General features: G+C 40.2%; 2 long non-coding RNA genes across 9 annotated transcripts; one reads left to right on the top strand and one right to left on the bottom strand.

Moving 5' to 3' along the window:
- Positions 1-978: 978 nt before the first annotated feature.
- On the bottom strand, positions 979-26,218 carry LOC106026711 (uncharacterized). Of its 8 annotated transcripts, XR_010042104.1 has the most exons (8): positions 26,035-26,217; positions 15,373-15,506; positions 14,365-14,508; positions 9,301-13,332; positions 7,759-7,852; positions 4,333-4,510; positions 3,779-4,085; positions 979-1,542 (listed from the first exon to the last, which is right to left on the bottom strand). It is a non-coding gene; the product is annotated as an uncharacterized LOC106026711 (long non-coding RNA). The 8 variants fall into 8 exon arrangements; XR_010042102.1 differs by lacking the exon at positions 4,333-4,510 and adding an exon at positions 20,056-20,209 and having other exon boundaries at positions 7,759-13,332; positions 26,035-26,218; XR_010042100.1 differs by having other exon boundaries at positions 7,759-13,332; positions 26,035-26,218.
- Positions 1,529-6,831, top strand: LOC134472219 (uncharacterized). Its single transcript, XR_010042109.1, has 4 exons — positions 1,529-1,601; positions 4,478-4,536; positions 4,780-4,833; positions 6,268-6,831. It is a non-coding gene; the product is annotated as an uncharacterized LOC134472219 (long non-coding RNA).
- Positions 26,219-26,297: the final 79 nt, after the last annotated feature.

Below are 26,297 nucleotides of genomic sequence, written 5' to 3'. Positions count from 1 at the left end.
TTTAAACTTTGTCTTGTTTGTCATTGGGCAATTAAAAACTGCATCCTGAAATCATCTTCTCATCAGGTGGATTCATAAGTGATTAAAAAAACCTTTCCCAGTAAGTGATTATTAATGGTCCAGTGTCATCCCAGAGATGCATACCTCATGGGATTTCAAAGACATTGGTCTTAACCTAGTGCTATTTTTAGTAGTGACTTAGATGGTGAGAGAGAATATGGTCATTAAACTCAGTGATGACATCAAACCGGGTGTGGTACATTCCACTTTGGAAAACTGGATAGAAGTGCAAATCTCTTGATAAGTTGGAGAAGTGGGTGGACATAAACAGATTGAGGTTCTGTAGTGTAATTCGAATGGGAAGAAAAACAAACCACACAATTGCAGGATTCATTCTGTGATGTCATAAAGAAAACGATCTGGAGGTCATAGCCAACACTAGCTATTGATGTTTGTACTTTAGTTTTAAAAGCATGTTTGATTTAGAAGAAAAAGAGGGCCCACTCAGGCCCTCTTTCCTGGAGGCACAATATGACTCCAGTGTATCCTATAGTCCAAAACTCTATGCCAGCTGCAGGCTTGCATTTTAAAGTGAAATATGAGGGATATAGGGATATTTAAGGAAAAAAAATCACTATTTTATTGATTACATGTTTGAGAAAGAGCCATTAGAAAAACAACTAAAATCATAAACTATTTGGTCTGAAAAAGTTGAGGAAGAAACCTAAGTATTTGCAAGCCTAGAAAGGAAGAAAGGTTGTGAAGGAATATGTTTAAATTAGTTTAAATTATATTTAAAAAGCCTACACACACACACAACACTTACAGAGCTATAGAAAACTAGCCTGTGTTGGAACAGAAAAAAAGATACCGTTCACTGAAAACTTTTAAAAAAATGAAATTTAGAAACAGTTCTACGTATAGATAGAAAATTAGACTACACATGTGAGAGTAAAACGAAAAACCAAGCATTTGTGTTTTCTTGTTTATTGGTTTACCTTGTTTGTTTATAAAGGCAGTAGAAACAAAGGAAGGTGAAGAAACATCCAGTGGTGTGGGACCCTCACTTTTCCCACAGAACTTGGTGGCATCTCCAGCCTCAAGGCCAACCACGCTTCTCCAGAATCAGCACTGCCTTGTTTGCTGTGCGTTTCAGGGGTGGTCTTCACAAGTAATGGTGAGTTCTAAAGAAACTGCCTCTAAGGTGGTACGCAGCCTGATTCCCAGACATTTCCTTTTGTTCATTGTCACCCTGGGCTTTACTGCAAACCTTTGGGAAATACATGATATACCCTCCCCCCAACCTCCCAAGGACTTCCGGCCTTCAGGATGAAGACCAGATGCGGTTCAACCTCTCACACTGCTGGTCTAACCTCTCTTCTTCCAGCCTTTCTCCTTCTTAGGAACTCCGAGAACTTGTTTACTATCAGCGGCATTCCTTTGATACACATCACACACAGCCTTGTGACATCTCAGGCCGCGTTGAGTCACCAATCAGCATTCACTGTGTGTCTGTATTACTCCCCCACTCAGGCCTGAGCTCTGTGAAGGTGAAGATCATGTGTTAAACTGGTTTGTATCCTCCTGAAATACCTAATCTAGTAAGTACTATGTATGGCAGAAGCTAAGTTAGTATTTGCTTATCAAATAAATGAACAAATAAGAAGAATGTTGCAAGTAAATTCAACCTAAAAAAGGTTGTAAACTATTTCTGGACAGATATTTTTCATGAGAAAATAAAAAGCAATTTAGGGGAAATTTATAAATTTTTAGTGGGAAAAGTACATGTCAACACTGTAAGAGACCCAATAAAATAATTACAGTGCTTCTTTACATTTAGTTATATTAAGTCAAGAGTCCCTAACACGATAGGTTATAACAATTATGTTTGTTGGTACTTTTAACTGAGTCGAATGTTTATCAGCACATGCTACTATAAAGCAAAAACCAAAACCACTGCATGTGTTTGTTTAAGATGATTTTGTCTTACAAAATTTGAACACTTACTATTTTAAGATTAATATTTTATGTTCATTCCACTCCAGGCCTCTGTGGTTGATCTCTCCGATAAGACTGACAACAAAGTATCAAAAGTGGTGGCCATTTTACAATTTTATGTCTTAGATTATGTCTAGAAAACCGATTCACTTTACAGAGATAAATATCCTTTGATTATCACTAGTTTGGACCATGATTAGTTGAACCTATGACCTAGAACCTAAAACAACTACATTCATAGTATTTTTTTTAAATCCCTAAATGATGTCTCACTATTATAAGCACTATTCAGTTGTTTGTTATCTAAACAGTGTAGATCTTTGAAAAATAATAATGAGTCATTATGGGCACATTGGTGGAAGAGGTTGCCTGACATCCCTGTACAACTTGTTCTTCACTTGAGCAACACTGGGGTAATTTTCCAGGAACCTACTGACCATTATAATAGCACAACATACCCATTAAATTTCCACAATAATTCATAACATCCGAAGTTCTTTTAAAAGCAAGTAGTGTAGGTTGGAGCAGGAAAATGAATTTTGATATAAACTGTGGGACTGACAATTAATCTTTTTAAAAAAAGAAAAAACCCCTCCAGAATCTACATTACCTTGATTCTATCTTTGATAACTGAGACTGTAACAGAAACCTGTTTCTATAATAAATCTTATGAGATTTCCATTGAAAGATGGCTACCAACCCCTCATCATTCATGTGATACGTTCGTTCCATTGTCGGGGAGGATCTACATTTTTTAACTCTCCTTAGGACACTGAGCCAGTCAATTATTGAGTACAACGAGACATTTGCATGAAGCCAACACTAACTAGATAGTAGAAGAGACTTCCAATGGTCCAAGAAGACAAAGCCCCATGAGTTACAGTAATCCTAAAAGCCTTTAAAGAGTTTTGCTTGGTGGCACATCCTTTACTCAAACTGTTCAGAAAAGTTGAGGACTCAAGATCATTATCTTGAGTCCTCAAAAGATGTGTAAGTTCAGCTGGGCATGGTGGCTCACGCCTGTAATCCCAGCACTCGGGAGGCTGAGGCAGAAGGATCGTTGTGAGTTCAAGACCAGCCTGGGCTACAAAGTGAGCTCAAGTCCAGCCTGAATTGCATAGCGAGACCCCGTCTCAAAAAAAGACAAAAAACAAAACAAAAAAAAAAAAAAACAGATGTGTAAGTTCAGGAGCAAAGAAGTAGAAAAGCTTTTAGATACAGATGCTGCTTATCTTATGATAGGGTCACATCCCAGTAAACTCATCAAAAGTTGAAAACTGTGTAAATAGGGGCTGGGGGTTTAGCTCAGCAGCGTAAGCACCTGCCTTGCAAGCAGGCAGTCGTGAGTTCAATCCCTGGTACCGATAAAAACGAAAAAGACCAAAAAAAAAAAAAAAAAAAGAAAGAAAGAAAGAAAAGAAAACTGTGTAAATTCAAAATGCGTTTGGTACACCTGATCTACTGAACACCCTAGCTTAGCAACACAGCACACACTGTATGAGCTGCATATCCTCATGATCTGATGATCTGGGAGCTGCTCAGCATCAGCATGTGAGTATTACCACACATATTCTGAGCTGGAGAAAAGGCCCAAATTCATACTGTAATTTCTACCCAGTGCATATTGCTTCACACTGTCAAAGTCAAAAACGTGTAAGTCAAACTATCCTAAATCAGTGGTCATTTACACGTCCTCTGCCATTGTCTTGGTTGCTTTTCTCTAGTTAAGACAAAATACCTGATGCCCAAAATTAAGGAAGGAAAGGGCTATTCATCTTACCGTTTTGGTGGTTTCACTTCATAATCAGCTGGCTCCAAGGCAGGTGGCATGGCACTGGGGCAGCACTTCAAGGCAGCAGCCAGAGCAAAAGGAGAGAAGGCTTCTCTTCCCTCATACTGTAGGCAGCCCGTGTAGCCCCCTGCCACCCCCAGGGCAGGTGTAACACAACTCTCAGTGCTCTCCTCTTGCACAAGATGAAGATATTTACAAGTAAGGGTCCTGGCACCCCGCTGAGTCTCAGTAAAACTTCTAAACTTCTCAAATTGATACAGTGTATCAACCACAATAGCCGACAGATGCGGGTCCACTGAGAAAGGAGTAGAGAATCAGAAATTAATTTCAGAGAAGTAGGCATCCTAGCTCTGCTACGAGCCCTCTTATTACCTGATGCCTGCCCCAGTTTTAATTTGTTAATCTAAAGTGAATGCTATTTAGGCAGACAAGAGGACTAAGTGAAAGAAGAGCTGTACAATGTTTAGCCCGACACGTAGGACAGACTAATCTTTCCACTAAGTGGGCCTGGTGACATGCTCACTGCTATTTGGGGTACATACCTACGAGCTACACGGAACAGCCACAGTAACCTCCTCTGGACCTCTGCTCTGAGTCAAGGCCATGATGGAGAACTTAACTAACAGGAACATCACTAACCAGTCTAGATGCTGTACAGAAAGGGCCTATTTTTCTTTATTTTCTCAGGCCTGAGCATGGTCACAGATTTCCAACTCTTCACTGAAATGAATGAACAAAAGAATAAGGTAAGGCATAGAGCAGAAGCAACCCCCTGAAGAATCCAAAGGACTGCCATAAAAGCAATTACAAACTAAAATTCTGGAACTTTCTTTTAACGCCAGCAGTCACTCTTTCTGAATGCATTCTCCAGACATGTTTATTTCATTTGGCCATGGTCTGTGAACCCTGAAGACTTTAACAAGGTGTATTTTGTGACACAAATTGCTAAGTAGCAATTTATTTCTTTTTCATTTAACATTTGTCAACAGGTCTGAATGTGACATCCACAGTACTAAATGCTCAGAGACTGTACCCAATTTCAGGTAAGTTCTCTCCCTCATCCAACAAGAATGTTCCATAGGATAAAAGAAACCACTGGCCAGGAGGAAGCAATGGGAAAGCCCACCATCCCTGCTGTGGGCCTCTGAGATTTCTAGCCCATTTTGGCTGCTTCTCTATGCCCACAGGGTAGTTTTCTGACCATGGATTGAAAGCAGAAAAGAGATGACGTAGGTTTCTTTTGCCAGAGGTGAGGAAAGGGGACGCCAGAGGAGTACATCACGGAACTCTTCAGTTTTCTTTAACTTCCATAAAAGTTAAAAAAGAAAACACTCTGGAGTGTTCCACGCCCATCTGTGGGAGTCACTCCTAATTTCATCCTACTTTAAGCATTTTCTGAAGTGTTTGGGGTTTAGGAAGGCTGGTTGACAGTAAGCCAAGAAGATACAGAAACTAACTATGAAGTGAGGAAAATTTTCACTTTGTTCTTTCATGGGGTCACATGTGAACGCAGAATTTTCCCCAAATTCCCAAAATACTTCATGTGGGATTGACATTCCTCAAAAAAATTTGATCCTGGACATCCCCTCAAAATTGTTTTAAAGCCAGAATGCTAAAGAGGATTATATGTCCAGGAATTACTTTTTTAAATGATGTAAAAACTTTAAACATGTAATAGCATTTCAAATAAAATCATAATTTGATATTAGTATCATATTTATTCATGGTAATAAATACTGATTTAACATTCATTAAAGTATGAAACAATTCCCAAACCAGACATATATGCTAAATAAATCATAAAGGAAGACATTTTTTAAAAAGTTTAGTGAATTCACCACCTATAAACTATGGTAATTTCAATCCTATGCTAAATGGAATTAATATTTGCTCAAGTAGTAGAGGGTGACCAGAAATCCAGGGAGAATAAAACACAGCCATTGCCCCCTGCACCTCCCACCAGCCCTAGCCATGCAAGGCAGGGAAGCAAACCAACTGCTGTGGTATAAAGCAGTGCGCCCTTAGAAGGGGCAGCATCACGCGGAGCTCCTAACTCAATCGGGGGAGCAAAAAGGGAAGCTCCTCTGAAGAACTATGTACACGGGATTTCCAAAAGGCAAAGAATTTTCCACGTGGACATGACGGAGAGAGAAAGATGACAGAGAGGCAGTTTGCTGAGACTGCTTGAAGTATTCACATTGAGTGGGTGCTGGAGAAAAAGGTAAGACTGGAAAGTGAATAAAGCAGGGACTTTGAAGGGTTTGGAGTATCCCAAAGGGTAGCTTAAGATTTTTATCCTATAGTGATTGCCAAGATAAATCTCAGTTTATACCTGTGACCCCAACATAATAATTCCCTGTGTCCCCTTGGAACTCTCAAGTGTCCCGGATGGATTAAGTTTCATGGTCTTCCTGATGATTGGAAGCCACTGATCTTAGGGACACAGATAAAAATAAAACTGAATTCTGCCCTCACAGAGTTCATAGGAAGGAAAGAAGAAGACACAGAAAGAGCTAATTATAATAGAAGTCAAAGGTGATGTACGCTGTGATGTAAACTAGTGAACATTCTCAGAGGTTATGCACTTCAGCAGAACTTCAGAAGGTAAGTGAGGACTGAACAGGGATGCAAGACCATCCTAGGCGTGAGTGGTTTGCCCTCCTGTAAAAAGACAAGCATTCAAGGTCGCCGAAGGGGAGAGCCTGGCTTTGGCGGCAGTTGACAAGAAAAGTTAGCCTTGTAGACAAATTGTCAAAGATCTTGGATAGCGTATCAAAGAACGTGGAGTTGGCAATGTCAGCAATGAGGAAAGCTCAGAGATTCCTAGTCAGAGGGCTTGTAGGACCCCATCTGGCTTTTGAACAGACAGCCCCAGCCTCTCTGTGGAGGCTTGACGCAGAGCGAGCTAATAGCTGTGCTTCAAATGGGACGGAATAGAATTCACTGCTGCAGATGTGAGGGCCTGATTACTGTCATCTGGGAAACCTGATGGCTATGACACTGTGAGGTCCAAAATGAAGAAAAGACCAGTCTTGGCTGTGAAGAAGGATAAGAAAGGAAAGATATTTACTAGGAAGATGTGTCAGCCAAAACTGAGAAGGTATTACAAAAAATTCCACGAGTTTACTACCTGAAAGGTTATAGCACTGTTTATACACTATAAATTTTATAATAAATCACAAGGCCAAATAAATCCATGGGAAGGTTTGTGACAGAGCCAGAACTGTTAATGAAGGACCTTTTGCCTTCGCTGGCAGGGATGAAATCATTTATAATAATGGTGTATTCTGAAGCAAGTCTGTAAGAAATCTGGCAAATTGGGAGCTTGAAATTTATTTCAATAAACTAGCCTGCTGGCAGTTTTCATAATCAGAATATGCTGGCCAGAAGCCATAGACAGGGGAGAGGAAAACTCATTGGTATCTTTTGCTTTCTTATCTATTATTTTTCCTTTTCTATTTTTTGGAAGAAAATAACCGTGAAAAGAATTTAAGTTCAACTCAATAAGCGATATTAAATCTGATGTTCAATGCACATCACACAAAGAAACCAGGTCTCTCTTACATCCAATTGTCAATGGAAAGATTTAAAAATATGTTCAATAGGAAAGCCGTATTTTCTCAATCACAAGATAATTACCACAGCTTTGTAAAAGGGGGATTGTAAGATTAGAAAGTATAAACATGGGGAAATCCATTAAGCAAGGTAGAAACTTCCCCATAAGATAGCATGAAAGAAAACTTTTATTATTTCTGCCCCCATGATCCCAACCTTTAAGAAATTTCTTCCATCAAACAAACAGCAGTAAGCAACTCAAAACTTAATTTTATATGGTTTTATTTATCACACACAGCCGTTTATACCAGTCAGTATTTCTGATCATTAGGAAAGAATGTCTGTCACCAAGTTGATATGATTTGAGACAGAAGCATACAAACTTGACATTTTATTTAGCCTACAGAACTTACCTCAAGAAAATATAATGTTTTCTGTTAGCCTTTTTGCAAACTTGAAAATAGCTCAAGGACCCTGAGGGACGTAGAAACCTTACACAGGGAACAACTGCAGTGGAGAACAGACAAATATCTAGTAAGGGAAGCAAATGTCATACAGATCACATTCCCGCCCACCCCCCCGAACTCTTGGCCTTTCACCTTTATATTCATTTCACTTGACAAGAATTGGTTAAGTGCCAACTAGTTATACAGTAGTCACAGGAGTAGATATCAGTGATACAAAGACATATTATCTTGCTCCAAAAAAAGCTCATAGTCTAGTCAGGAAAATAAAGATGGAAAGCAGCTAATAAGGGATGGATTGCACACATTATTGGGCTGTGTGATTGTTTCCTAACTTTGCTCTGGCTTGGCTTGCAGAAAAGGTGAGTCGAAGGCAGGAAAAGAGTCAGCCCATTGAAAATCTGGGATAGGATTTTCCAGTCATGAGAGACAATGAATGTGATGTTCAGAAGCAGCTCACATTCAGAAGGAGAAGCAGTATAGCCTGCGGTTCAAACACACAGACTGAGGTCAGACCATCTGAGAGGGACTCAAGGTCTACCAGTTGGTAATTGAGTGACTTCCCACAAGTCATATAACCTCTGTACGTCCCTTTTCCCCTACTTATGCAATGGATATAATAACAGCTTCTACTTCTTGAGTCAAGAAAACCAAATTCTAAACACTTGGCCTTCTGCTTGGTGCTCAGTCACCAGTGCTTGAAGCCATTGGTCTATATAGTGTGCTTCTTGTGCCACAATAAGGATGGACAGGATGGCAAGAGCCAGGGCATGAAAGATTTCTCTGCCATGCTATAAAGGCAGTACAACCTTCTACAGTTCCGTGAAGAATTTCAAGCTCACAAGTAGGGAATAACATGATAGGACTTTTAGATTAGAAAGATCACTTCGGGTATGTTGTGTAGGCCAACTGGAGAAGCAGGCTTGCAAAGTCACCAAGCAGGCTTGGTGTCACTCAGTGATAAGGGTTGTAACTATGATTGCCAAGATGTATCTGCTAAGGGGAAGAAAAATATTCGCTCCATCACTCACACCAGTTCCACACTATTCTGTGAATATTTCTCTTCCTGAAGTGTTTGTTTTTAGAACAACAAAGCATCTTTTGAATTAGCACAGCAACCAAGGTGGGAACTTTGTTGTCAGCTCAGCACCAGGAGAATGGAAAGTCCTCTCTAAAGAGTTCCACACCTGTAAAAAGTCTCTTTCCTTTGAAGCTGATGACTTAACTAATGGAGTTAAATAAACCCTCTTTGATATGCAGAAATGGCTTAGAAGGATCCACCAGGAAGTCTTATTTGATATGCACATGCAGCTTGGAAAATACTTTCCTGTCCCCAGTATCCCCTTGGAGATGAGGGGCAGACCATTCAAGGTAGGCGTGAACACCAGCAGCGCAGAGTCTTCACAGCTTGGTCTGTATCCACACCCCCAGCCCCCACCCACCCCAGCAGCTGGGCTTTCAAAAGAGCACCTAATGCAAACCGCCTCTTACCAGTACTCTCCACTTAAGGCAAACACAGGCTGACCAGGAAAGTGGGGAGTTTGAGTTGCAGACCAAAAAAAGGAGACCACCAAAGCTGGGGGATCTTGAAGGTGTGGTGCAAAAGAAATTCTGCTCTTCCAGGAATGTCAACCATCTGTCCCCTTCTTCCTCTAAAAAAGTGAATAGTTAATAATAATGATGATAATAAATTGTCTAACAGCTTTAAATAAAAATTCTGGGCAAGATGGGGGAAGTTAAGAGTATTTACAGAGAAAAAGAGAAGTCCTTCAGGGCTGAAAGCAAAGCGCTGTATGTGAAGGTAATTTTGGTCAAATGATTTTGTCATAGCCTGTTAATAGATGCGGCTCTATCACATTGTAGAGACCACCGAGATATGATAACTTGCTGCTGGATTCATTTTTCTGATATTTGTAAAGGCAGCTGCCTGAAGCCCAGGGAGTTAAAAGTAACACAGAGAGCAACTACAGTCAAATGCAAGTTCAAGGTACATGACCTTGCAGGCAAAGCTGCTGGAAAGAGATATGTGTGTCTTCCCCAACCCCCGACTCCTCTTGGAGTCTTTTAAATGTCCTTCCGAAAAGTAACGCAAGAAAAATTCAAAAGCATCAAATTTAGGGAACCTGGACAATTTTTGTCTCTTCTTTTAATATCAACTTGTGTTTTGTATTTTTCTAGAATGGAACAAAATTTCATTCCTCCATAATGCATTTGCAACAATCACATTCCTCACAATCACAGAAAATTTACTGGAAGTCAGTCCTAAACTTATTTATGTTGTTATGACACAATCTCCTCTCTGTCCTCCTGAAAACTTTATTAAAAACTTACTCTGTGTGCCACAAACACACACGTGCACCACATACACGTCACAAATCAGATCCCAGTGCAATGCAAGAGGTACACAATCTTACAGACAGAAGCTGTCTTCAGAGAATACATGTAGAAAATGCCACTGGGTAGCTTTTATATATAGCAGAAATTTGGAGGAAAAAAATAATAGTCTTGAGACTCTAATAAGGATGGAAAGGAAGACAGAAAATTCCAGTCAAAAGTGAGGACTCTGTCAGGAATGTTGACTTTTGACACTGCAACAAGGACCAAAGCTGAGAAAGACCAACACTTTTAACAGATCAGATGTAAGTCATGGTGGAATGGGTATCACTGTAGTGACTTGCTTGATTGCAATTTCTCAAGTAGATAATTAGTCATCAGTATATAAGTATAAAACATTCTCAAAACCTTACCTATGGGGCTGGGGATTTAGCTCAGCAGCATAAGCACCTGCCTGGCAAGCACAAGGGTTGTGATTTCAATCCCTGGTACAAAAAACAAAAACAAAAAAACACCCTCACCCTTATGGAAAGATCCTAAATGTTCTCTGAGTGTATACACATGCATATGCATTTTACATCAAATATAAGGAGCCAATGTGGAACTGATGTAGGGGAAGAAACTCCCAACCTACTAGATATTCAATACGAGTTCTCATGTTCTCTAAAATCAAAGAATGAATTTTAGGAACAATGGAAGTTAAGAGTAGAATACATTTATTGGGAGAAAGAAAGCTTCTGTCCAAGACAGAGGCAGAAGGGGCCCTGGGTGGGATGTCGAGGATCATGCCTTTTCCAAGGATTTTTACGGAGTAAAACCATGAGGTGAGCTGGGTCTATGATGGGGAAAAATGGGAACTCGCAAAACAGGTGGGCATGAGGTGGGACAGAGCTATGGTCAGCTAGTAAGTTTACAAGTGTAATTGCTCAGGTAAAATTGATTAAATCGGGATCAAATGGGGAGGTGAGTCCCATAGCAAGTGGGCATGAACACAGAATAGAGTCTTTGCTGGTAAGGGGATGGACTATTGGCTCCTTCTGGCTTCTCAAGGTAACTGATACCTATTTAGAATATCAATCCCTATTGTTTATACTTAGGGCGGGGTTGCATTTGTTTTGTCTTTTGTGTGGAGATCAGGCCACAAGCAGAGGTGTCTGTCTCCTCCAAGGTTGCAAGATACCTGGTTTTGTGCACTGGCTTCTTCGAAGGCCCAGCCCTGTCTGACTGCCTATAATATTTCTGTCTAATTCAGCTGCCTATACAGAACCTCATCTCAGGAATGTTCTATCCAAAATATGGTAGGACAGGGGGAAATAAAAAGACTTTCACTTCTGAAAAATAGTGGTGAGACTTTGCCAGAGCAATATGATAGAAGGAGCCAATTAAAGGTCTTCAATAAAAAATTTTCCTTGATCAAACTCTCAAAAGTTATTGTGCCAAATTCAATAAACAAAAAATTTCTTCCCTCTGCCAGTGTCACCTGTCAAAGACACATCTGCAATGGACACACAAAAACAAATTATCTTAGCTTTTTCTTAAACTATCCTCTAGTATTTTCTCACTTACCTAATTTAGGTCCCTTTTGGGTAAACTTAAAAGAGAAATTTCTCGCAGAGTAATTTTAAAAGGTTATCATTTCTAATAATAATAGTAGTAGTAGTAATCTTTTCCTTATTTGACAATGAAAGCCAGATAACACCAGATGTTTCTCCTTTGCCTTGGCTACCAGGAAGCTCTGAGAAAATTTGCATCCTCTATCCACAAGGACTTACTGAAAGCATTAGCTCTTCTTTTGTGGTGTATCTTTTGCCATTTTATTCTGTATCAAGGCTCTTCTGTCTGACTATAGCATATCTCTCAGGAAGCTTACTCTGCTCAAAGTTAAAGGTAGAGAATAGAAAGAGAAAGGGGAAGGAGTATTTTCCCCTCTTTGTCTAAAACAATATTAATTATTATGTCCTTTTTTAAAAAAAATGGAAAAAATAGAAACACAAAAGCATCTGGGACCAGTTTCTCTGTATCCTTGCTTTGCAAAACTTAACTCTGGTCTGAGACTGTATTCCTCCCCAGTCTTTTTGTTGTTGGTGGTGGTGGTTTTTATTGTGGTTATTCTGTTTTATTTTTAAGACAGGGAACTGAAGTTTAGGCTGACCTTGAACTTGCTATTTGACCCAGGCTAGCTTCAAAGTGGAGATCCTATTGCCTCAGCCTCCCAAGTGCTAGCATTACAGGTTTGTGCCACCACCCCCACTGTGTTTTAAAGGTGATAAACCATAATAGCAAACTTTTTAACTTTGAAGCCAGGCAGACTTTTATCTGACACCCCAGCTCTGAGAGAGTTAAGTCACTTAACCGCTCTGGGTCTCAAGTAGTATCTTTTCAGCCAAGTTGATGTTGAGATTCAATGAGACAAGGTATGGGAAAACAAATGGCATACTATATGGCACATGACAGATGTAGTGTCTCTCTCCTTTCTTCCCTTTCCCCCAACACACTGATTTTCTCTATACAAACCAGAGGGGTGCCTCTGGGACAGTGGCTATTGTGCCAGCTATCTCTGATGAAATCTCCTTGGCAAAGATAAACTAATACAGATGGCATCAGGGATGGAAAGCATGGCCTTCACAGAGAATGAGCTGCCACTCTCTGCCCTAAAGAGAGATGCACGGGTCATCAGGCGTGGTCACCACGTTGTTGACAGAGGCCATGGTGAAGACACTGAACAGTGCTTCCCACACTTCTCAAGGGATCCAAACTTTGACTTTGGGGATGGGAAGGCATGGCAGATAAATACTGTCAAATTCTCGCTCTTCAGATTGCAGTTTATGTAGACTCCAGGCTGATCATATGTGCCAGGTTAATACCTCTATCTTCAGACAACTCACTGGACTTCAGCCTTCACAGTTAAGAGTCTAATCCTTCCTTGTTGTTTTGTGTTTTTTTCAAAAGTAGTTGCATTGCTCTATTGTCATGAGAACACCTCCCTTAGACTCCCAGTCTGGTCACCTAGATAAGACAGGGTGCTCCACATTCTCTTGGCCACTCAGCTTTAAAGCATCTCTTGAATTATTTCTCTGGATAGCCGGTGTTCTGTGCGTAGTCCTTCCCAGTGGAACTCACTCACAGAGGGTGATCCTCTGTCTCTTGGCACTTCAGTCTTCCAGTGATTCCTTTCCTCATCTCTGTGATCTAAAAATTAAAGAACCTTGTAGTAAAAGGGAGTTTTTGTCTTTTGAGCACTGATAAAGGAACACAATTAGATTAAGGGCAGGGCTTTGCTACTTGTTCAGTGTAATCCAGATGAGGCTTTTCCTTTTGCAGATTCTTTAAATTCTCGGAGCAGCTTTCACCTGAGTCTGAAATGTAGGGTCCCTCCGGGTGGTCCAGGCCCTACAGACCCTGATTTCCACCTTCCCTGGCATCATTTTTCTCCCCACAGTATTACTTAAACTGTGGCTTCTATCATAAATGGTATTCATGAAGTAATCTGAAAGCAACACAGAATAGTGGTTGTGCCTTTGGCTGAGCCAGGGTTCCTGAACTTTCATCTCCAGGCACACTGCTAGCTACCAGTGTGACCTACACATAAAACCCAGCACAAGTCCAATATGGCATTTGCTTTCCACAGAGTCCAGAGAGATAGCAGCGCTGGCCATTAAGCACCAACCAGACTCAGCACGGCAGCCTGTGGTCCGCACTGCGAGTAAAGTCTTTGGCTCCATGTAGGTTCTCTCTGGTGGCAGCTGGTACACAGTTGATCCCTTCAGGCTCATCATCAGGACATAAACAACAGAGCATAAATGCTACAGACAGCTCACATAATCTTTTGCCACTCACAGATTTTGCTCTTGATCCCCTTTGTGACACTGAGCAAGTCACTTCACCTACCCTAGCCTGAATTTCTCTGATCTCTAAATAAAATGGGGTAGACAAGATGGCATTCATCACATGAGTAACTTAGCAGGGCCCCACAATTCTTACCAATCTATTTCAGAAACTCCATTATCAGCCCTCATGTTATGCCCAGAAGCAGGCACATTTTTGCACATGCTTGTGAAATCTTTTTCAGTATTTTATACTCAACTTTGTACTATTAGATAAATTCCTCGAAGAATTTTGTTGGCATGTGTAACGATAAATCTAAAGAAAGTGGAAAACTTTCTAGTTCTGTTTGCCTAGACCCTCTCATAGCTAGTTGAAACAGGAGGAAACTTTACTTACTATTAAGGGGTCCATTCTTGGTGGTAAAGAAGGGGCCCACCAGAGAACCACTGAGGTTGATCATCCATGAAAATAACAGATCACTGTACAGACTTGAACCTCACTTAATACACAAGCATACTTGGTAACTGGGAGAGCCCCCTTCTACAAAAGAAAGATAAATAACACTTTTAAAGTTTTGTAAAACCAGTGGATCTACTTTGTTGCTTGTCAAATGAGTATGTACATAATATAGTTTCTACCCTCCATCACTTCTAAATCCACATTTAAAAAGATAAAATGGTTTCTGTCTCTGGGTGTGGGGGCGCAGGCCTGTAATCCCAGCTTTGAGAGGCTGAGATAGGAGGATCAACTACCATGGGTTATATACTGAGGCCCTATCTTAAAAAACAAAAACAATCACCTAAAATAATTTTTTTCTTCATTAAAATTTGTCTCCTGAATTCATATCCCTCTGTTAGCCAAGGGTAGCTAAAAGGAAATGAAACAGGAGTCATACAAACCACACAAAGAATTTACAGTATGCTAGGTGTTACAAGACTAAAATACTTTACAGTCCACAGCCTGAGGAGTCTGTAGCGGTGGCAGTTGGTGGGGACGGCAGGTTGACATGTAGGAAAATGATTCTCTGTTAGCGTCAACTGAATGAGTTAGTTTCTGTGCGTTCTGATGTGGAACGTTTTATCTAATCGCCCAAGATCTCAGAGCAGGGCTCATCGGCCTCCTGAACTCTGGACCTTTCTCCTTTTGTCTGCAAGGTTCTGTCCTTTTCAAGGAGCTCTCCCTGTAAGCAGCAAAAGCCAAGAAAAGGGCTACTTTTTGGTGGATGCTACTCTGGAAACTACATCCACATAAACATTTCATGACGGTGTCATTATACTCTACTGCCAAGGAATTTGAGAATGCATGAATACATTAGAACCAGAGACTACCTGTGCTTCCTCTTCTGCTGGGCCTGCCTCTATAACCCCCTCTTCAATGGGAAAGGATTGGGTGAGTTGTACTTACCTCCAGGCCAAGAACTGATCCTTTCTCAGAATTCTCTTCTTTCCAGGGATCCATTATGAAGTAATCACAAAGCCAATACAAACAGGGTACTCTGGCCCAGGAAAAAGTTTAAATGATTGAGGAGAATTTGGAATCTGAAGAAGATGATACAGGAAAGAAAAGACGGGAAAAAATTGAAAATGTAATCAAGAATCAGTTTTATAAATGACCTTTCTAAATTATTCAGCAAAGACTACCACTTATTCAGGAAAACCTGAAGCAGCCAGAAGACTTTAAAAATGTTTTAAAACGTTTTTTAGAAAGAAGGTTTTAAAATACTGCATCTCAGTTGCTTGAACTGTAAAGGTTAAAGGAATTCAAATTTTTAGTTTCACAGTCACCTATCCTGAGTCAGGTATTCATTTTGCACTGGAGATCTGATGATATAGCACTTGGGATAAGATAGTGGCCTGGTCCCTGGCAGTAAGGCCCTGGTCCCTTGGACAGTAATGCAAGAAACATAATAAATATGAAGTCCACATGATGAGAGGGGCTATGAAAGAAAACCACAAGACATTGCTGTCATGTACCATCTAATGACATTTCAGTCAATAATGGAACATGTATGCAACAGTGGTCCAGCAAGATTATGTTGCTTAGTGACATCTTAGCTGTCTTAGTTTATGTAAGTACATTCTGGGATGTTTGCATACCGAAGAAATTTAATGATGCATTTCTCAGAACAAGTCCCATGGTTAACTGACCCATGACTATGTACATGGCAATAATGTGGGACTTGAGCTATCTAGAGTAAAGCTTCATAGACTGAAAGGATATTGAGATATCAGTAAGTACAATTCCACTAATTCAGACTTTCAGGTTATTTTAGTAGATCCATTGCAATTATAACAGAAATAATAGGAAAAGAGGGAAGCTACAGATCAATCTTTGTCCCTATGCCTTTCCTTTTGTGATGCCACCAGGATCCAAGGCCTGCTTTTAGTTCAGCCGGTTCGTCCATCCAGAGCTGCTCTGGTTCTCACACTCATCCCATTCCCAAAAATCAAAGAGCAGTTGATTAATTTATGATAGAGTGTGCAAGGCAGCAGGACCTGTAGGAAAAAGTGTAAGCTCTAGTTGTTACTAAATTCACACCTAAAGGGATGAGAGGAGTAAATAAAGAGCAGCTGATTAATTTACGAGGGGGGTGTACCCTTCCAGTGCCTGGAATTCTAGTGACCACAGCTCTCAAGGTACACAAGAAGCCAGGAAGCTGGAATTTTCCTGCCGAAGTTGCTGATCTTATCTCATCTGTGTTTATGCATCTTTATTTCGCTTACAGAGATAATCTTATCACAAAGCTGTGAGGGTCTTTCATCCTAGCTACACACACTGATTCCAGAAGCTGGGCTGCACACCAAGTAAGCTTAGAAACCTCTTGCTTACTACAAATTGAGAGTATGAACAAGATTGTTTAAAATACTTAAAAAAAAAAAAACTGAAATACCTCTAAAGTGCTCCAGAAAATACCACTGAAAATACAAATAATTTCTATACTAATATAAATCATTTTTATCTACTTATTAGCATATCACATAAGCATTTCTGTAGAGCTGGTATTTGAATGAGTTGAAGCAGAAACTAATGAATCAATGACCAAAAGATTGAGGGTAGAAACCTGTATTTTTAATAGGAAATAGCTAATGTTAGACTTCCCAGTAGTCTAACCTTGCTATTACTTCAACACAGGCATTGATCTAAATTATTGATTGAAATAAATGGTTGTAGAACCCAAAGTATTTACTCTGGATACCACCAAAACTAGGTTATTTCACTGGAGCAATGGACCCTTCACAGTCGACAAGTATTCTTTAGGAGTTTCTATTTTTTTTTTCTTTTAAGAATTGATTGATTGTTTGTTTATTTGCTGTGCTGGAGAATCAAACCTAGGCCCTCTCCTATGCAAGACAATCCCTCTCTCATGGTGCTATATTCCCAGCCACTTTTCAAGAGTTTTTTCATTTTAATTTTTATTTTGACGACAATTTAAAACTAATTATTAGAAGCATACTATGGCATGTTTGGATATTTGCATTTATGATTACACTGTGATGGTACCAAGTAGCATTATTTTAAATATTGAACACTGACAAGAAAAGATCAGATCGCTCTAACACACATGTTAGAAACATGACTTATGAAGACCAAGTGATTCGTGGGCTATTACGTGCAAGTTTTCAGGTTGGTTTGAATAAAGCATTTCATTGCAAGGCACACTCTACCGTCAGCAGGATCAGTAGGAAAAAGTGCAGGCTGTCATCCTTACTAGATACACACTGTAAGGGATGAGAGGACTAGACAAACTGCCATGTATGCTGTCAATTTCAACTTTTATTGGTCCTACGGCTTCGTTTTTATTTAACATGTAAATATGGTCTAGCACTTCAGTTGCAATGGAGCTATAAATACAAAGATGTCACATTTTACACATAAATTTATTGTTTAAATGTATCTTATTTTTTATATAGCAAATATATGTATATATGGGGGGGTACCAGGGATCAAACTCATGACCTTGCACTTGCCAGGCAGGCACTTGTGCTACTGAGCTAAGTCCCCAGCCTCTATATAAGAAATATAATAAAGACAATTTAAGCAATTGATTTGAGAACTTAGAACTATTTCATCCATTTGAAAGGGATTTATGTATTATTCTTAGAAACAATGGCTCGAACCAGAACTTTCCAACATTTTTGTCACATCAATCCTCTTTGTTACAATATTATGAATCACACAGGTATTTTTGGGCCATATAAGAAATTGTTATATGGCATATAAAAAGAACAGAGTTGACATAAAATATTACATTTTAGATACATGTATTATTGATTCTTGTTTTGTGGTTTATTTTAACCCAGTTTTTTACAAAAATATAGATACAGATTTTCTTCATATGAGTATATTATATGATTTTTAAATTAAATAATAGAGAAAAGCATAACATTGAAAAATTGACAATATATTCATAACACTGACAAAATATTTTCTTTGGATTTTGAACTAAATATATATTCAATATATCTTCAAATATAATAACATATCATGATACCAAAAAACTCACATAACATGAACATTTTTATTTCCTAGTGTTTTTAGTAGTATAATTTGATATTTAAAAATTAACTAGGATTTTTAAAAGTAATATTTTTGCTTTGTTTATAAATAATGAAATCAAAAAAATAGTCTCATTCTATTATTTGGAAACACACCACAACATTTATTATATGTGGCGGTTCAATCATTACTTCTAATAAATTGAAGGCCAAATTAGATGCTGTCATCACTGTTTTCAGCATAAATTTTCTCAATCCTAGAATTATATATATGGGCAATGTCAGAATTTTCATTATGTGAATAAAACCTCTGGGTGAAGTGAACATCAATGTAAGCCATTTTCAAATAATTCATGGTCACATTTCTCATTGATTTATTTTATTCAGGATCATGAGTCTTCAGAGATTTGTTTGTTTGTTTGTTTGTTTTGGTCTTTTTTTGAGACAGAGTCTCACTATGCAAGTTTAGGCTGCCCTTGAGCTCACTTTGTAATCCAGGCTGGTCTCAAACTTGCAGGGATCCTCCTGCCTCAGCCTCCCAAGTGCTAGGATTACAGGCATGAGCCACCATACCTGATGAGTCTTCTATCTTTAAAAATCCATATATGAAAAAATTACAAACAAGAACTAGGGATTTAGCTCAGCGAAATAAGTGCCTGCCTGGCGAATGTAAGGTCATGAATTTGACCCCTGGGGGGGCATTTACAAACAAGTTAAAATTGTAAGCCACCCTCCAACAGGGATATTTAGCTGAGAGTCAGGTGTCTGCTTATCAGATATCTACAACCAGCTCAGCGTACATTCAGAGACTCTCAGACTTCCAGGTTGAAAAGGAAAAAAAATTATGTAATTTTACGTCCAACGTTTAATTTTAATAGTAAAAATTGTGATAGGTTCTGCTACTATCTTCTAAAATCCACATGTGTAATACAGGCCTCCAGATGGGACACGCCAACCCAAACCATTCAACACATCGCTATCTTATTTCGCTTAAGTCCTCATAAAGAGTCTCCTCTGATAATCTGCACTCATGTTTAAAATCCTGATGTTTAGGAAGTCCTTTCTGAGCAAGTCACTTAACCTCTCAGGACCTCAGATTTCTCATGTGGAGAATGAAGAAGTTTGGATAAATGGTTATTTTTTTAAAGTCCCACCCAGAAGTAGAAGTCTGTGCTTTTTATGCATTATCTAAAGCATTCGTTTTCATAACTGTTCAACATCAGAACGATGTTTTGAAACAAAATAAAACAGAAACACTTAATATATAAAGCACATAAAAGTGAAGTTGAGAATACTCAAGGTCTGTGAAACACAATTTGGAAACCATTGACTGAAAGCTCTCTTTTTAAAAACGCTTTCCTCTCTTCTTTGTCTCAGTGGAAAAAGAAAACATCTGGAAAGGATCCACCATATTAGTTTTCCTATGTGTACACCAGAGCATATGTATTAAGTCACCTGACAGCCTTTTCTTCTCTAGATTAAATAGCCATTATAAGTCCCATTTCCCATCCCTTTAAAATATATTTCCTTTTAAAAAAAATAAGCCTTCTATGGTTTCTGTAACTCTTTATTAAAAAGTAAAGTTACATACCAACCCTGATCCCAAAGAAGAGCCAAGTGTAGCAAGGGATTATTTGCAGCTCAATTATGTGATATTCTTACTCTTAATGCACTTCAAATTGTTTCTTTTTAATAATAGCATTCCATGCTGTCTTGGATTCAACCAGCCAATAGCTCAGGATGATCTGCAAAATTTTTTTATGGAACTTGTTATATATACTCAATAATTTCCCAACTTAAACTCATGTAATTTGTCATCAGTCTTGAAACCTCTGTAATTTTTCTTATTGAATATAATTCTGTTTTTAGTACAGCCTTTCTTTAATTATTAACAAGTCACTGAATATTTTTGTCTTCCAAAAGACCTCATCCAACTTCAGAATGAATGTGAACACTCCCTAGTTTACAGTTAAAGTTGTAAACTAATAAAATTTTAATTAATTGTAAAAGAATTTGTATGTGAAGTGTAACATAAACTGAAGTACTAACCTGTAAGGACTTCAGAATGTAGCATTATTTGAAGAGGAGGTCTTTAAATAGGCGATTATATTAGAATGAGGCCATGTGTGGGTCCTAATCTAAACTACTTTATAAATCAAGGAAATGTATGCACACAAGACAGAAACTAGGTATTCCTACACACAGAGAAAAGGCCATGAGGACATAGCAAGAAAGCAGACAAAGTCAAAGAGAAGGGTCTTAAAAGAAATAAGACCTGATGACACTTTGATCTTGGACTCATAGCCTCCACAACAGTGAGAAAATAAATCACTGTTGTCTAGGCCAGCCCATCTAACTTTGTTAAGATGGTGCCAGCAAAGGAATACAAGGTTGAGCCTATTCTGTGCATGACTTTGTGCAGCCCCTTGGAGCTCAGCAAAGAACCCCTGCCATAACTGAAAAGCTACAAAAAGGCACAAATACCCGTAACTTAAGTCACAACAGTTCATACAAGAAGAGCTGAGCAAAATGCCTTAGAAATACCAAGGAAGTAAGAATTCTTTCCATCTAGGGGATCAGAGAAGACTTGAAAGATGAGAAGCCATGTTAGTTGAATCTTAAAGGATGAGCAAAATGGAACAGAAAGGTGGGGGACAGGTCACAATCTGGGGCACCAGGACATTTTGAGCATGATTGAGGTCTATGCTACATTCATAATCCCTATGACAGCAACTCCAGTCTTTATCTACTTGTTGTTAAATTTGGTGATTTATCAATCTAAACCAATTGAGAACCTTTTAAAAAATATACAGATCCCCAGGCTCCATCCCTAGCCTGCCAAATTAGGAGCACCAAAAATCTATTGCAGAGTCTTTAACCAGTTTCTTAAGTGAAACACAATTAACTTCATGAGTTTGGAGACCTCATCCTGATATGATGATGACTTAATTTCTACTGAATGAGAAAAGGCACAGAAGAGAATCTATGAGTTTAGTAATGATTTCAAGTGTGTTTATATTTTAATTAGAACCAAATGCACAAGTGTAAAAAAAATACATGCACATACTATTTTGACATTTATATAAATTGTAAAACATATTTGCATAGTGCCAGGTTACTTATAGGAATTCTGCTTCTAGTAACCATGTGTTCAGATGTCTATCTCTTTCTCTTCCCTACCCCATTCCTCTCTCTCTGATGAGCAGCTATAACAAGAACTACAGATAACAAATTTTTGTTGGTTATACATGATATTCTGGTGAGTCCCATAAAACTAATACAAGTATCTAAACTGAGAAGGATCAGAGATCATTTCTCTTTCTTTCTTTTCTCACCTTTAAAAAACTCCTAAATTCAAAGTCTCTCTCACTAAAGCAATGAAAGTACTCCCTACTCCTTAAGGATTCACTGAGATGATTGAGGTATAATACAAAACACACTGATGGATCGCCCCCTACATCCACCCCACTCCCATCACACAAGTACCAACTCTTGTAAAATATTTTTTAAAGGTGAATGAATTTTATTTTTTATTAGAACATATTTGCAGTACATAATATACTGTGTAGTATATATATAATGCATCTTAATTCCTATTTTCATGTCTTCCTTCCCTTCCCTTCTCCTCTCCCTCTCTTGATCCTTTTCCATCTGAGAAAGCTCTATCCCCCTACTTGCTATTATCTATTTCTTATTTTGCTCTTTATTTATAATTTGGGTTTCTCACATAGAAATCATGCAATATTTAAGCTTGCATGCCTGATCTATTTCTCCTAACATTATAGTCTAAACATCTTTTGAAGCTGGGTCATTTAGTCAGCTTTTTCTCAACTCACATTATAGCTAAAGCTGGAAACTCATCTCTAAAAGCTCTATTTCAGTCAAAAGCTCACACCAGAAGGGAGCTTCCGCCCCTGTTGATCCCTGGGTGAACCATTTTGGGTAACAGTTTGCCCAAGTGAATAACAGTCCACCACGTAGATATTGGTGAGTAGTGGTTCTTCCTTTCCACTGGATTTTCTTAACCTTCAGAATAACCTTTAGGAACTTCCCAACCCTTCATTTCTCATTCCTCTCGTTCCTAAGTTACATTTCATTCATTCACTCACTCATGGTGAACGTCTACTGCATGCCAGAACCTGTTTCCGACACTGACTGAACAAACAGGCTGAGCCTCTGCTCTCTTGGAGTTGCTAGCCCAGGAGGGAAGATAGTGAGACAGTCAAATTGCTGTGCAACATGGAATGGAGGTAAGGCCTAAGGAGAAAAGTTAAGTTAAGGGGTAACGCTATTTGGGTGGGACAGTGAAGACCTCACTCAGGAGGAATTTGGATTTTTGCTTTTCTGTTTATTTGTTGTCTTTTTGAGACAGGGCTTTACTATGTAGTTCAGGCTGGCCTCAAACTCACTTTATAGCCCAGGCAGGCCTCAAACTCACAACGATCCTCCTGCCTCTGCCTCCCGAGTGCTGGGACTACAGGGGTGTACCACCACGCCTGGTTTCAGGAGGAATTTGATCAGGGACATGAAGAAATAAGAATATGGGTCAGTCACCTGGAAAGAAAATTCCAGGCAGTTTTTTTTTTCTTTTTCGGCAGTAGGAATCTTAAATTATCTGTTTTGTCACCACTACCATGGGATGAATTATGGTCCCATAAAAATGATATATTGGGAGTCCTATCCCTAGTAGCTCAAAATTTGATCTGATTTAAATACAGGATTTTTACAGAAGGAACCAAGTCAAAATGAAGTCATTAGGATAGGTCTAACCCAATAAAACCAGTGTTCTTGTAAAAAGGGGAAATTTGGACAGAGAAATATGCATACAGGGGAAAACATGACACTAAAATGAGGAAGAGATCTGCATGATGCATTTATTATCAAAAATACCAAAGGCTGTCAGTAAACCACCAAAAGATAGAAGACAGACCTGGCAGATATTTACCATTTCAGTTATCTCCAACCCTACTAACACCTTGATCTTTGACCTCTGGCTCCTGCATGTGGGACAATACCTTGTTGTGCTTTAAATAGTGTTCTGCTACCTCAGTGGCAGGTTACTACTGGAACAATCAAAGCTTGGCTGCTCATTCACAAGGTTCATAGGACAAACCCCTGATGACAAGGGGTTTCCTGTATTGTGGGATTACTGTAACTACCTCCTTTCTGTACCCTGTGCTTCCAGTCTATCTTAAACCACTTTTATAATACTATCCATAGGTTCACAAATTTTCTCCTGCTTCTGTCGCTAGACACAACCCAGATTTGTGCAGAGACAAAGCCCCTAAGATCCAGCCTCATGTACCGTGCAATCTGTTTCTCTCTTCTTGGCCAGGAGTTTCCAACTCCTGGTCACACACAACTCAATTCCTATTCATTCTCTGACTTAATTTAGTCATAGAGTTCACGGCAAAGTCTCTCAGTGTCCCCAAGACAGGTTTTGGGGTCTACCTGTGTGTTCTAGGAAGCCTTTGCATTAATACTGATGTGGCATTTAAAACACAGCACCTCCCAGCCCTGCTGTCTGACTCTTCCTTTTGACTACCAGCTCCCGTCTTGTTTATATGTCCAGGCATTAAGGAAGTGCCTGGCACTTGAGAAACACTCCCATTGGATGAATGAAAATTAATGAACAAAGCGTGCCTGTTCCAACCAGCTGGCCCACAAGGTTTTTTTCCCCCTCCTTAAGAGGTGGGGAACGGGCAGATGACCTTTCCAAGGATTTCTCAATAGTATGCAGAACCACTGGATCTGGATAGTGCCGTACCTTTCCTTAAGGCTGCAAGAAGAATCTGGATTAGACATTAAAAAGCTGCTCCTTGTACCCCAAGACTGAAGAATAAGGGAGGGGAGTAACAAACTATCCAACAGTTTCTGAATCTGGGGCTGACCAATATTTTGCAATCTATGTTTTGGTAGAAAGTGGCCCCATTGACTGTCTGCCAACGCTCTAACTGTAACTGCACGTGTCTGACCTACAGGTAAAGGTGGTGGGTTGACGGCACATGGAATTGTTGCAACGAATAATGTAATTTGTCCTGGGCTTAGGTCTCCAAAAATAAGTATCTCTGAAGTTTTAAAATTATTTGCATGCGCTTGTAAGTGCTAGAGAGCATAGGAAAGGAGAGTAAGAAAGAGAAACAACTTTTTATTTTTTTTACTATGCCTAGAGGAAGAGGGAGTGATAACAGAAAGAATCAGGATTAGGTTTCTTTTGCAAATTCCTGAATGGGAAAATATATCAGAATTTCTAGTCCTCAAGAAATAGGGCCTAAATAAAACGTCTTGTGAGTTACAAGGAAGAAACAGAAAAGGGGGAGGGGGGAACCAGCTCTTCGCAGCAGGAAGTCTTCACTGGCTATCGAATTATGAAGAAACAACTCTGCTCTGAAGTCCTTATTCGGAGCGCTAAACTCGATTTTACCAAAGAGCAATCTAAAGGCTCCTAGCAGCCTCATCACAGTGTTGGGAAAACAATTCAGCTTCTCCGTGTAATAAAGCAAGAGAGCTCCGACTGGGTAGTGGCCCAGACCGGTGTTAGGGCTTTTATTTGCAAGTCAATGAGCCAAATGGGCGAGAGCGGCTCGTTCTGCAAGCAGGGTTATTATTATCGCCTATTGCTCCAGTGAACAATTTCACTGAAAAGGAAGAGTCCAGGCAGTGTGTGTGCGCACCGTGCCACACTGGACGTGCCGCTACGTGCCCACCTCCCGAACGACTTTATTTACGAAGCGATTACCATGTTATCTATTTCTTTTCCTTTTTCAGCAACAGCAGCCGTACTCAGTTCTCAAATTTCTTAATTACAAACCCGTTTGCTTCCGAATCAACCCCAAACCTTCAGGCTAAGCCAGGAGGGAGTCCGTGCAAGTTTGCGCGCGCGCGCGCGCGCGCACACACACACACACACACACACACAGACACACACACACGCCCCTCCCGGATCAAGGGCAACAGCAGATGCAAGTAACTGTGTATGTGCAAAAAGGTGGATCTGGGGCCGAGGATCGCTGAGTTTGTTTACAGAGCAGAGTCTCAGCTCGAATGCCAAAGCTACCAAGAGCTGCAAACGCAAACTTAGCAGAAGCACACGTACCCGGGAGCGCCGAGCGGACACGAAAGTGCGGACAGGATAAGAGAGCGCGGAATGGAGGGGACAGGGCCTGCGAGCGCGCTCAGTCCACCTGCAGCGGCTGTCGCTCCCCGCCCCCACCTCCTGTCCTTGAAAGGAGTTGGGAGAGAACGCATCTATACACAGGCTATATCTAGATTAAATTTACGGGCTGACCCTATAAAAACACAAAGGCTTGGCTCAGAAAAGCGCTCCCAGAGGAAGAGAGCATTAGTTGTGCAGGGCTTTAAAGGAAAAACAAAAAACACCCGGGAAAACACAATCGTTCTTTAAAGCTCAGGGAGGTTTTTGCAACGGGGAGGAGGCTGCACGACCCTCGGAAGGGCGGGAGTGCGGAGCGAATCCCTCCATCCGGTGGAGAGCAGGGTAGAGCGCTAGGTGAGCAGGGGAGCGCGCTGGAGGGCGGGGCTCTAGGCAGAGGGAGGCGTCAGGCGCTACCTTTTGGGACGGGAGGCCCGGGAGATGAACCCCTACCCCGGGGGCTGCAGAGCGGCCCCGGAGCTCCGGCGGGAGAAGGAAGCAGAGCTGGCAGCGCGGGGCGGCGCCTGGGCGCGCAGCCTCTGCGCACGTGCCGCCAGCGCGGGGACGCGGCTCGCCCACCCGCTCCAGTGTGCGGTGTTCCGGAATCCGCGTCTTCACACCGCCCCCCGAGAGGCGCTCGCTCCGCCTTCCTGAAATCCCTTATATTAACTGTGGCCAAA

This window comes from Cavia porcellus, unplaced genomic scaffold (assembly GCF_034190915.1).
Source record: "Cavia porcellus strain 051 isolate PalLab524CR breed Dunkin Hartley unplaced genomic scaffold, mCavPor4.1 scaffold_22, whole genome shotgun sequence".
Classification (NCBI taxonomy): domain Eukaryota; kingdom Metazoa; phylum Chordata; class Mammalia; order Rodentia; family Caviidae; genus Cavia; species Cavia porcellus.
This window is presented reverse-complemented; position numbering and strand designations above follow the sequence as displayed.